This window comes from Scyliorhinus torazame, chromosome 7 (genome assembly GCF_047496885.1).
Source record: "Scyliorhinus torazame isolate Kashiwa2021f chromosome 7, sScyTor2.1, whole genome shotgun sequence".
NCBI lineage: Eukaryota > Metazoa > Chordata > Chondrichthyes > Carcharhiniformes > Scyliorhinidae > Scyliorhinus > Scyliorhinus torazame.
Genome location: NC_092713.1, coordinates 89,706,737 through 89,719,542, shown reverse-complemented (window position 1 = coordinate 89,719,542; position 12,806 = coordinate 89,706,737). Strand labels below are relative to the sequence as shown.

Sequence of the window (12,806 nt, the reverse complement as noted above, 5' to 3'; positions counted from 1 at the left end):
GTGGCCCCGCCTCTTGTTGGCCTGTCAACATATTGTGTCAGGAAACCCTCCTGCACACACTGTACAAAAAACGACCCATTTAATGTACTCGAACTATATCTTTTCCAGTCAATATTTGGAAATTTAAAGTCTCCCATAATAACTACCCTTTACTTTCGCTCTTATCCAGGATCATCCTCGCCATCCTTTCCTCTACATCCCTAGAACTATTTGGAGGCCTATAGAAAACTCCCAACAGGGTGACCTCTCCTTTCCTGTTTCTAACCTCAGCCCATACTACCTCGGAAGATGAGTCCCCATCTAGCATCCTCTCCGCCACCGTAATACTGCTCTTGACTAGCAGCGCCACACCTCCCCCTCTTTTGCCTCCTTCTCTGAGCTTACTAAAACACCTAAACCCCGGAACCTGCAACATCCATTCCTGTCCCTGCTCTATCTATGTCTCCGAAATGGCCACAACATCGAAGTCCCAGGTACCAACCCATGCTGCCAGTTCCCCTACCTTATTTCGTATACTCCTGGCATTGAAGTAGACACACTTCAAACCACCTACCTGAACACTGGCCCCCTCCTGCGACGTCAAATCTGTGCTCCTGACCTCTAGACTCTCATTCTCCCTTACCCTAAAACTACAATCCAGGTTCCCATGCCCCTGCTGCATTAGTTTAAACCCCCACAAAGAGCACTAACAAATTTCCCCCCAGGATATTTGTGCCCCTGAGGTTCAGATGTAGACCATCCTGTCTGTAGAGGTCCCACCTTCCCCAGAAAGAGCCCCAGTTATCCTGAAATCTGAATCCCTCCCGCCTGCACCATCCCTGTAGCCACGTGTTTAATTGCTCTCTCTCCCTATTCCTCATCTCACTATCACGTGGCACGGGCAACAACCCAGAGATAACAACTCTGTTTGTTCTAGTTCTGAGCTTCCATCCTAGCTCCCTGAAAGCCTGCCTGACATCCTTGTCCCCTTTCCTACCTATGTCGTTAGTGCCAATGTGGACCACGACTTGGGGCTGCTCCCCCTCCCCCTTAAGGACCCGGAAAACAGAGGAACTTTTTCCACTAGAAATCACATAAGTCAGTTCTAGAAGTGCCAATGGCAAATATTGCTTCTACCTGCCGCCAAACAATGGCCCATGTCGGACACGGAGCGAGACTTCTGGATTTGGGACCCTGCACCATTTTTGATCAGGCTGACACTGCAAAACTCTGGGCCTTGGTGTAGGTGAGGCTGCAGGCAGCACAGTTTTCAATAAGCTATAGTTTATAGAGGATGGGAAGTCAGCCAAATGATTATTGAAACAATTAAATCTGGACATGGATGATGTTTTCAGTGACAGACTAATGCTGTTGGTTATATGTAGATTGTTTAAAGTACTGCAAAATGCTTTATTCCAAGTGCATCAACAGTTTTCGGAACACATAGACATAGAACATAGAACAGTACTGTACAGCACAGTACAGGCCCTTCGGCCCTCGATGTTGTGCCGAACTAGTCTGAAACTAAGATCAAATCAACTACTCCCAATCATTCTAGTGCTCTCCATATGCCTATCCAATAACCGCTTGTAAGTTCCTAAAGTGTCCGACTCCACTACCATAGCTGGGAAAGCGTTCCATGCCCCAACCACTCTCTGAGCAAAGAACCTACCTCTGACATCCCTCCTATATCTTCCACCATGAACCTTATAGTTATGCCCCCTTGTAACAGCAACATCCACCCGAGGAAAAAGTCGCTGAACGTCCACTCTATCTATCCCCCTCATCATCTTATACACCTCAATTAAGTCATCTTTCATCCTCCTTCGCTCCAATGAGGAAAGCCCTCGCTCCCTCAACCTTTCCTCATAAGACCTACCCTCCAATCCAGGCAGCATCCTGGTAAATCTCCTTTGCACCCTTTCCAATGCTTCCACATCCTTCCTATAATGAGGTGACCAGAACTGCACACAATACTCCAACTGTGGTCTAACCAAGGTCTTGTACAGTTGCAGCATAACCTCACGGCTTTTAAACTCAATCCCCGTTAATAAATGCTAACACACTATAGGCTTTCTTCACAGCTCTATCCACTTGGGTGGCAACTTTCAGAGATCTATGGACATGAACTCCGAGATCTCTCTGCTCCTCCACATTCTTCAGAACCCTGCCGTTAACCCTGTAATCCACATTCAAACTTGTCCTACCAAAATGAATCACCTCACACTTATCAGGGATAAACTCCATCTGCCACATTTCAGCCTAGCACTGCATCCTATCAATGTCTCTTTGCAGCCTACAACAGCCCTCCATATTATCCACTACTCCATCAATCTTGGTGCTATCAGCAAATTTACTAACCCAACCTTCAACTCCATCATCCAAGTCATTGATAAAAATCACAAATAGCAGAGGACCCAGCACTGATCCCTGTGGTACACCGCTGGTGACTGGACTCCAGGATGAAAATTTACCATCTACGATCACCCTCTGTCTCCTATGTGATAGCCAGTTACTGATCCAATCGGCAAAATTTCCCTCTATGCCATGCCTCCTTACTTTCTGCAGGAGCCGACCATGGGGCACCTTATCAAACGCCTTACTAAAATCTATGTATACAACATCAACTGCTCTACCTTCATCTATGTACTTAGTTACCTCCTCAAAGAATACAATAAAACTTGTGAGGCAATACTTATTCCTCACAAATCCGTGCTGACTATCCTGGATTAAGCTGTATCTTTCCAAATGATCATAAATCCTATCCCTCAGGACCCTTTCCAATAATTTGCCTATGACCCAAGTGAGACTAACCGGCCTATAATTCCCAGGGTTATACCTATTCCCTTTCTTGAACAAGGGGACAACAGTCGCCTCTCTCCAGTCTTCTGGCACTATTTCTGTAGACAGTGAGGACATAAAGATCAAAGCCAAAGGCTTTGCAATCTCATCCCTCGCCTCCCAAAGACTCCTAGGATATATTCCATCAGGCCCAGGGGACTTGTCTATCCTCAGGCTTCTCAAAATTTCTAACACATCTTCCTTCCGAATATCTACCTCCACCAGCCGACCAGCCTGTATCACACTATCCTCCTCAACAACATGGCCCCTCTCCTTTGTGAACACTGAAGTAAAGTATTCATTTAGGGCCTCTCCTATATCTTCAGACTCCATGCACACGTTTCCACTGCTGTCCTTGACCGGCCCTTAAAGCCATTCAATGAGATGAAAACCCATGATGAAAATGCATCCATAAAAATTGTAAGATCCACTCTGACAGTTACTACTCAGGAAGTAAAGACGATAATTTCTTTAATAATCACTCTCAGATGATAATAATCACTCTCAGATGCTGCGGTATGACATGGGGGGGGGGGGGCGGGGGGGACAAGAAATGTAACTGATAATTACTGTATTACAGCAGTAAACTCTCATGAATTCATGAAATGTTTCAGTCATCTGAGTGGCAGATCACTATTTCTGTTAGACATAATGCATCAATTATTCAAAACAAATTAAAGTGGCCCTGAGGAAAGCAGGAACGGTGACCACACACCCGAAGGAGGCAGTGCATCCAGAACATTGGCCAGTCTCGGATAGCTTTGTATCAGCTCCATAATACCGCGGTGCAGGCTATTGGCTGCTACATACTTGCCCACATGTAATTTCCAGTGGGTTTCCTATTTAAAATCTTACTGAACCCCCGCAGTTACTGAAGTGAAAAGCTGTGAAAGTTGCAGGATGGGTGGAAAGAGAGAAAGGTGGTCCTCAGGTTGTCTGATTTCACCTCGGGGGTAGTTGTCAGCTGTGAGCAGTAATGTTCTCTGATGGGGAGCTTGGAATGATCCAGAACAATAAAATCCAACGATAATCCCTCTTTGTACTGCCACGAGCATAGCCCAGCACGGTTATTCCCGCAGTCCCCCAGCACCTCACCCAGGCTAGTAGGTTTCCTCCAGGAGACAACAAAGGTCAGAAATTCCATGCCTGGACAACATCAGCCTCCTGAGGCACTGCTCTTCCGACAGGTCCAGGAAGATGACCTTTAGTCCTTATCCCCTGTGAAGTTGGTGAGTCATTCTGCGAGCAGGCTCCCTCACCTGCTGACTTAACTGAAGCCCTCCTAATGCTCTTGCTTCTCCTTGAATCCTTTTTGCTGCTGCTGCTGCATTTACTGCTCATGTTCCTTCCACATCCAGCATTGTGCAGAAACAGCAGAACACATGCACATTATTTCTAGCTGCAGTAAGGTATGAATAAAGAATAAACTGTATAAATCCAATAAAATACACTATAACAACTGGCCATGACTCACCTTTGTAGTGATCTCTACATGTGCATGTGAACAAGGAGTTCTGTGTAATCAGTAGCACCACATGATCACTAGAGGGGCAGACCAACAAGGGTAAAAAAGGCAACCACATTGGGTCTCTGGGTCTCTCAGGGATGCACTGTGACCAGGGCAATAGCAGAGTAGTTCAGATGGCTAGTGGAGTTACGTATAGTTACTGTAGTTAGATCTTGTTAACCTTCTCATGAGTATCAAAGTTAAAGTAAAGAACTCATGCAATTATTGTTACTCAATAAACCTTTTGTTACTACTGGATGAGTTCAAGGCTTCTTCATCAAGATTCAGAAGACCGCTTCATTAGCCAAGGATTGAGTAGCACATGTTACCTACCACACAGGTAACAAAACATGGTGCCAGGCGTGTTGGCTTTAACAGAACTAGTTAGATTAGGTTAGACAAAAAAAAGAAGAAAATTCAGACCGGATATTCGACTGTGGAAGACTTCGCAGCAAATGGATCCTCGACGACTAACTATGGGACTCATTGGACCTCTAGGACAGCTGGAAACAACCAGTAATTTAAGTTATAACTGGAAAAGATTTGAACAGATATTCAAAATATTTATCGCAGCTAATGATTTAAGCACAGTCTCTGACACAACGAAAATAGCACTACTAATAGGAGGGCATGAAGCTAGAGAAATCAATGATTGCTTTACTTATTTAGAAGGTGAAGGCAACACCAAAATAGAAGTAATACTCAAAGATTTGATGAATACTGTAAGTCAGAAGGTGAGATGCTGGAAAGATTTAACTCTTGTCATAAATGCCAGAGAAATGGAGGGCCCATCACTGATTTTATCACAAATCTCAAGTTAATACCACAAGGCTGTGATGATGCTGAGTTCAGAGACACTATGATAATGGATCAATCAATTTCTGGACTATCTGACAAAAATTTGAAGGAAGAACTTTCACACGATAAGTATCTAACTCTAGAAACCGCTATACAAAAATGCCTTGCTTATGAACAAAAACAAAATTAATACCATGAGTCTTTACAAACACAGAATCAGTATCTAGAAAACAAAATCGGTAAAAATGGCACGAACACTCACCACGAGGCAGAGGCAGGATCTCACTTGATGCAACAGCGCTTTTTGATTGGCAGCCATCTTGAGCTAGAGCGTTCCGGCCAGTACCATCATGTGCGCTTCTCAAAAAGAAGGAAAACGGCAAAATACACTCGAGAAGCCGCGCATGCGCAGTTGAGAAAAGAGCGCACAGTAAAGGAAACTCGAATTGCGCATTCGCAATCAATTCCTACGCATTACATCACAAGCATCATGATATCAGAGGACCTGGACCACGCCCACTTAAATGAGAAATGCACGAAAATAAACAAAAAGACATTTAAAGCTGCAAAACCAAATTTTCTTACATCAAAAGAGAGAACAATGCCCAAACTTACACCAGCAGTTAAAAATAACTACCGAAGCACCGTGACACAAGCAGTTTGCACCACCCAAAGAGGAGAGCACAGTGATTTGTTCATTGAAGAATACTACTCAGAAGATGATTTCTTCATTGGACATAGAAAGAACAATGACAAGACTACAAAAATGACAAGGCTTGACAAAGAATCTCACAAATTTACATCTGCTCCAGAAGAAGCAAGCATTCCAGCTTTCACGGCAGATGACACACTAGATTAATACCGCAAGCACAGGAAAAAGCCCAGGTCAGATGACAAAGATGACATACTGAATCAATACCACAAGCACAGAAAAAAGTCCAGGTCAGACAATGGTGTAACACAGAATTGCTACCACAAGTATAGAGAAAAAAAAAGAAAGTCTAAATCAGAGAACAAAGTGATTCGACCATTCGAACACCTCATGATGGTCACTTAAACACAAGAACACTGACAACGTTCACAAAGAAATAACGACATCAACATCACCATTTCAACAAAAGAAGACAAAAGCAACTCAACCGAGCAAATTCATAAAATTTGGACTCACAAGTTTTTTTATTAAGATTGGACTCATAAATATTAATTGGCTTTGTATCATCATCAAGATCATCACAACTTGTACATAACATCGTTTGTCTACCTATTTCACGCAAGCGAAAAAACCTTAGAGACTAAACGTATTCACATTTGACGGACTAACTCATTGATTTTATGTGATGCATTTGCAAACAGCATCTATTATGTTTGTTCAATTTTCTTTACAATATACAGTAAATATGTAACACGAAAAAAAGGAGGATGTAGTGATCCCTATATGTGCATGTACACAAGGGGTTATTGTGTAATCAGTAGCACCACATGATCACTAGAGGGCCGGACCAACAGGCGTATAAAAGGCAACCACAATGGGTTGCTGGGTCTCTCAGGGGTGCACTATGACTAGGGCAATAGCAGAGTAGTTCAGATGGCTAGTGGAGTTACCTATAGTTACTGTAGTTAGATCTCGTTAACTTTATCACTAGTATAACAGTTAAAGTAAAGAACTCATGCAATTATTGTTATAGTTACTCAATAAACTTTTTGTTACGACTGGATGAGTTTGAATCTTATTCATCGAAATTCAGAAGACCTCTTCATTAGCCAAGGATTGAGTAGCACATGTTACCTACCACACAGGTAACAAAACAACCTTGAGTTGGTGCAAGTTGTGGCCCCTTGAAATCCAACAGCCTGTTAAATGAAGAGCCAGTCCCGCTTGTGGTCTGCATGTTTATCTTACATCGGAGTCCTAATTTCATCACAGAAGAAACTCACCATCATTAAAATGCTGCTCGATGGGAACAGAACAACTTGGAGCCCATAAGTACATTTAGCCCATTTTAATCCCTTGCTCATCCCATTCACACCCAGCAGCAAAGTGTGGGGGTGGAGAGTTAAACTCGAGGTCATTAATTTTACTGGACATCTGCTTTATCCAGAATCTTAGAAACCTGAGCTGATGTTTACGATAGAGGAAAGTGGCCTTAAGTGGGGTTAGGTTTTGAAAAAAAAACGATTGCCTTTCAGACTGTCAAAAGAAAGTAATTAAGTGGGCACTTCAGTGATGAATTTAGAATACTAAATGGTGGTGCAGATAAGATGAATCCAGATTACTACTTCAAAGTATGACCAGAAGCCATAAATGGAAATCAATGTTTAAAAAGTCAGAAAAGAAGCTTTGTACTCAAAAGGACACGATTTGCAAGTCACCACTGGGAGTAGATCAGAAAATCAATCGGAAATGATATGCCTAATTTTATGATGGTTGATTTGGGAGCTAAGGTAGAGATCATGATATCAGTGGTATGGCTTTATTTACAGATATAAATCACAGTTTGATTGTCTTGGGTTAAATTGGAAGAGGCTGGTAAGGGTAAACAGCAGCACCTCCTCCAGGATAGTCCTCAATACCGCAAGGCTGAATACTTAGCCCCCTACTATACTCCCTGTGTACACATGACTGAGAGGCAAAATTTGGCTCCAACTTCATCTGGAAGTTTGCTGATGACACGAACGTAGTGGGATGGATCTCGAACAATGATGAGTCAAAATACAGGAGGGAGATAGAGAACCTAGTGGAGTGGTGTAACGACAACACTCTCTCCCTCAATATCAGCAAAACTAAAGAGCTGGTCATTGACTTCAGGAAGCAAAGTATCGTACACACCCCTGTCTGCATCAATGGTGCCGAGGTGGAGATGGTTGACTGCTTCAAATTCCTAGGTGTGCACATCACCACCAATCTGTCCTGGTCCACCTACGTCGACACTATGACCAAGAAAGCACAACAGCGCCAATACCTTCTCCGAAAACGACGGAAATTCGGCATGTCCACATTGACTCTTACCAACTTTTACAGATACACCATATAAAGCATCCCACCTGGCTGCATTACAGCCTGGTATGAAAACTGCTCGGCCCAGGACCATAAGAAACTTCAGAGAGTCGTGAACACAGCCCAGTCCATCACGCGAACCTGCCTCCCATCCATTGACTCTGTCTACACCTCCCGCTGCCTTGGGAAAGCGGGCAGCATAAGGAAAGACCCGTCCAACCCGGTTTATTTACGTGACTTATTCTGAAGCCTGCCTAATAATAAGCTTGGCTGGTTTGATTATTAGAGATAAAAGGAAGGCTTAGATTATTTTACGGGGAAAAAGGTGTAAAGTATTTACACTTGGTGACAATGGCAGCAGCCTATGCGATAACAGTTTAGACTGTGCGCCTCCAAAGTCCCAGATAAGTGTTCAGGATTGTCGAGTTGTAAGCAATTGTGCTTTAAGCTGTTCATTTAGTTCGAAGACGAAAATTAATTTGAGGTCTCAAGGTTAGATAATTAGCATTTCTACCTAGATGCAGCGTTGCCATGGTGAAGATAGAGGAAGCCATTATGAGTTCAGGTTAGAGGTCTCCTACAAATCAATAAATATCACAAACCAAGAGTAATTTTTGTGCTGTCATCAGAGAGAAGAGGCTACTTGCCTTTTCGAACGACCACTGCTGGATGCAGGAGGGAGACAGTCTCTAGTTGAAGAGATGCGTCCTTCAGCCATCTAAGGATCCCGGGAGATTCATTCTGGCATGACCAGAGGGAACAATCATCAGGCCAGGCTATACTGCTGGTGATAGATTTAGAAAAGTCGGAAAACTAAGGGAAGCACATGGAGGCAGTCATGCAAAGTTGCTATTCTGTGAAACAGGAAAAGGAGAACCCTTTGGAAGCTGGGAGAAACTGTGGACCTTATGCTATGCAATGAGTACAAATGGGAACCATATCATTCTGCAATTTAAATTATAAGTTCTCTACAAAAATTGTTTTAATTTACTAGCACTTTTAGTCATCTGTTAGAGTAAAAATCGTAAAATGTGAAATCTTGTGTCATTCTTTTCCACGATTAACTGGAAGTTAGTTCTCCGACAGGTGTGAATAATGATAGTGCTGCCTTGCTGGACTTTCTGGTTCTCAGCCAAGTTTGCCACAAAGCAAATTCTGTGAAATGCTTTTAATGTGGCAGCAGACTATTCAATTTTGGGGTACAGACTCACTTCTCAATATTTGAACAGCCTGCACCCTGCACTTTTATTGTGGGTGGTCCTTACATCATGAGGTAGCTCAAGTCCATTATTGCATTGATCTGTGCTGGGTGGGGGAGCTTTGTAAATGTTGTTTCCCTGTGCTAACTTATGTATATAGTTTTGATTGTAATTAGTGGAAAATGCTTACAATTGCTGACTATTATTTTGTTCTTTCAGCAAGACTTCCATCATGAATGTGCAAGGTGGCAAGAATATGGATGAATCATTTTTGAACAATGAATTTCACTGCATGAAATTATTTTTTTTAATTAAATCTTTCTAGCGACTATGTGATTTCAAATGACAGCCATTCAATTATGTGGCTATCCACGTTACATCTCCCAGCGTACACAGCTATGCAGTCCAATTGCCAACCTAATGAGCAAAATGGACTGCTGATTCTTCCCAGATTACATGTGATGCTGTTCTATGAATTTACTTGTAGGAGACCGGAAAAAGACTGAGTGAAAACACTCTATGGCTTAGTAATCCATCTGCTTTTCTGGCCTTTACAGATATGGCAGCTGCAAGCTCATGCTTATTACAAGGTAAGTATTATGTTGGTAAGTATTATATTGAAATATTATATTGAAAATGGCCAGAAAATTGGCAGGTAGTACCCATGCCTAAAACAGGCACTGGGTACCATGCATATGTAATTAAGGTGTTGAGTGGCTCTTTGAGGTCCGCAGTGAAAAATTGGATTTCCACGAATTAGCTGCCGCTAGCACTGTCTGCATTAAGAAAAACATTCCACCTCCTTCAGACTGGGAGATGGTTGCATAGTAATAATGTCACTGGATTAGTATCCAGAGGCTCAGGCTATTGCTCTGGGGACACAGGTTCAAATTGCATCAAAAAAGAGTGGCTAAGGTAATTATTGGTCCTTTAGAGGATGAGAAGGGAGATTTAATAATGGGAGATGAGGAAATGGCTGAGGAACTGAACAGGTTTTTTGGGTCGGTCTTCACAGTGGAAGACACAAATAACTTGCCAGTGACTGATGGAAATGAGGCTATGACAGGTGAGGACCTTGAGAGGATTGTTATCACCAAGGAGGTAGTGATGGGCAAGCTAATGGGCCTAAAGGTAGACAAGTCTCCTGGGCCTGATGGAATGCATCCCAGAGTGCTAAAAGAGATGGCTAGGGAAATTGCAAATGCCCTAGTGATAATTTACCAAAATTCACTAGACTCTGGGGTGGTCCCGGCAGATTGGAAATTAGCAAACGTGACACCTCTGTTTAAAAAAGGAGGTAGGCAGAAAGCGGGTAATTATAGGCCAGTGAGCTTAACTTCGGTAGTAGGGAAGATGCTGGAATCTATCATCAGGGAAGAAATAGCGAGGCATGTGGATGGAAATTGTCCCATTGGTCAGACGCAGCATGGGTCTATAATTTAGTGGAATTTTTTGAGGACATTAACAGTGCGGTGGATAACGGGGAGCCAATGGATGTGGTATACCTGGATTTCCAGAAAGCCTTTGACAAGGTGCCACACAAAAGGTTGCTGCATAAGATAAAGATGCATGGCATTAAGGGGAAAGTAGTAGCATGGATAGAGGATTGGTTAATTAATAGAAAGCAAAGAGTGGGGATTAATGGGTGTTTCTCTGGTTGGCAATCAGTAGCTAGTGGTGTCCCTCAGGGATCAGTGTTGGGCCCACAATTGTTCACAATTTACAGAGATGATTTGGAGTTGGAGACCAAGTGCAATGTGTCCAAGTTTGCAGACGACACTAAGATAAGTGGTAAAGCAAAAAGTGCAGAGGATACTGGAAGTCTGCAGAGGGATTTGGATAGGCTAAGTGAATGGGCTAGGGTCTGGCAGATGGAATAAAATGTTGACAAATGTGAGGTTATCCATTTTGGTAGGAATAACAGCAAAAGGGATTATTATTTAAATGATAAAATATTAAAACATGCTGCAGTGCAGAGAGACCTGGGTGTGCAAGTGCATGAGTCGCAAAAAGGTGGTTTACAGGTGCAACAGGTGATTAAGAAGGCAAATGGAATTTTGTCCTTCATTGCTAGAGGGATGGAGTTTAAGACTAGGGAGGTTATGCTGCAATTGTATAAGGTGTTAGTGAGGCCACACCTGGAGTATTGTGTTCAGTTTTGGTCTCCTTACTTGAGAAAGGACGTACTGGCACTGGAGGGTGTGCAGAGGAGATTCACTAGGTTAATCCCAGAGCTGAAGGGGTTGGATTACGAGGAGAGGTTGAGTAGACTGGGACTGTACTCGTTGGAATTTAGAAGGATGAGGGGGGATCTTTTAGAAACATATAAGATTATGAAGGGAATAGATAGGATAGATGCGGGCAGGTTGTTTCCACTGGCGGGTGAAAGCAGAACTAGGGGGCATAGCCTCAAAATAAGGGGAAGTAGATTTAGGACTGAGTTTAGGAGGAACTTCTTCACCCAAAGGGTTGTGAATCTATGGAATTCCTTGCCCAGTGAAGCAGTAGAGGCTCCTTCATTAAATATTTTAAAGATAAAGATAGATAGTTTTTTGAATAATAAAGGGATTAAGGGTTATGGTGTTCGGGCCGGAAAGTAGAGCTGAGTCCACAAAAGATCAGCCATGATCTCATTGAATGGTGGAGCAGGCTCGAGGGGCCAGATGGCCTACTCCTGCTCCTAGTTCTTATGTTCTTATGTGAGCTGGAATTCAATTAATAAATCTGGAACTTAAAGTTTAGATTGAATTTTACGCAGCCCTGGCGGGTGTATTTCCCACAAGGGGTGTAGGGGCACGTAAAATAAGGTTGGTGCTCATTCACCACCCGATCTCTCCCCCATAATCAAGGGGGGATTGTGGATGCCAAAATAGGCACCCCTCTACATGAATAAACTAAGGTCAAAGACTCCTTCGTATGAACGAGATATGGTGCTTGACTCATCGTTCGACAGTTCCAACGCGCCACAGCAAAAAACCGCACCGACCTCCTCAGAAGACAAACACGGGACACAACCGACAGAGTACCCTTCGTAGTCCAGTACTTCCCCGGAGGGAAGAAACTATGACATCTTCTTTGCAGCCTTCCACACATCATTGATGAAGACAAACATCTTGCCAAGGCCATCCCCACACCCCCACTACTTGCCTTCAAACAACCGCGCAACATCAAACAAACCATTGTTTGCAACAAACTACCCAGCCTTCAGAATAGCGACCACGACACCACACAACCCTGCCATGGCAATCTCTGCAAGACATGCCAGATCATCGACATGGGTACCACCATTACATGTGAGAACACCATCCCCCAGCTACGTGGTACATACCCGTATGACTCGGCCAACGTTGTCTGCCTCATACGCTGCAGGAAAGGATGTCCCGAAGCGTGGTACATTGGCGAGACCATGCAGACGCTGCAACAACAGATGAACGGACATCACGCGACAATTGCGAGGCAAGAATGTTCTTTTCCAGTTGGGGAACAC

The 12,806-nt window shown here is 43.3% G+C and overlaps 1 protein-coding gene and 1 long non-coding RNA gene across 3 annotated transcripts in view; one reads left to right on the top strand and one right to left on the bottom strand.

Moving 5' to 3' along the window:
• The window catches only part of negr1 (neuronal growth regulator 1), a 1,009,857-nt gene that overhangs the window by 741,546 nt on the left and 255,505 nt on the right, over positions 1 to 12,806 (bottom strand). The gene's annotated exons all lie outside the window — the stretch shown is intronic.
• LOC140427301 (uncharacterized) overlaps positions 1 to 12,806 on the top strand; it is a 155,096-nt gene that overhangs the window by 106,020 nt on the left and 36,270 nt on the right. Inside the window, exon 3 of the long non-coding RNA XR_011948451.1 lies at positions 9,877 to 9,909. This is a non-coding gene — a long non-coding RNA (uncharacterized lncRNA). The remainder of the gene's footprint in view (positions 1 to 9,876; positions 9,910 to 12,806) is intronic.